Raw genomic sequence first — 497 nt, 5'->3', positions numbered from 1 at the left:
TTTGAGACAAGCATATGACTACTGGCAGGATCAACCAGGTAGCATTCCTTCTTTATGACGTCGGCCCTGCACAAGCCCGACCGACAGAGCCGGCAAGGTCAGAGGCCGACGCGGCTGTAGCCCGTAACGAGCGACGAACGCTTGGCGAGGAAACGGAGGTCAAAGACCGCATGTACCCACACAAGGCTCTGAATCCGAGAGCACGAGTATAACTGCCCGCGGGCCATGCCACCGACACGACAACGTAAGAGGACAGCACGGAACGTTGGAGATACTTTGGGGTTCACCCAGCGCCATGAGGTGGCAAGGAAAATATAGGCAAACGATACAGACCGAATTCCTTTTCTTAAGGTAGGCAACACAGGAACCCACGCGAGGCAGAAGACAAGATTTTGCCCCCAAGAACAAATGAAGAGGAATGCACCAGAGGAGTTCGCTGCACAGGCAGGGATCCATCCTACTCGCACAAACTAAACACAACTCACGCGCCATGACGT

The 497-nt window shown here is 54.3% G+C and overlaps 1 non-coding gene across 1 annotated transcript in view; it reads right to left on the bottom strand.

The window, feature by feature from the left end:
- LOC145805008 (18S ribosomal RNA) overlaps positions 1 to 41 on the bottom strand; it is a 1,808-nt gene extending 1,767 nt beyond the window's left edge. The window contains exon 1 of the ribosomal RNA XR_014347692.1: positions 1 to 41. This exon is cut by the window's left edge and continues 1,767 nt beyond it. This is a non-coding gene — a ribosomal RNA (18S ribosomal RNA).
- Between the last annotated feature and the right edge of the window lie 456 nt (positions 42 to 497).

The sequence above is a fragment of the Camellia sinensis genome, chromosome 12 (assembly GCF_055761805.1).
Source record: "Camellia sinensis isolate YWXY chromosome 12, ASM5576180v1, whole genome shotgun sequence".
NCBI lineage: Eukaryota > Viridiplantae > Streptophyta > Magnoliopsida > Ericales > Theaceae > Camellia > Camellia sinensis.
Note: the sequence above shows the minus strand (reverse complement) of the source record. Positions and strands in the feature narration are given on the sequence as shown.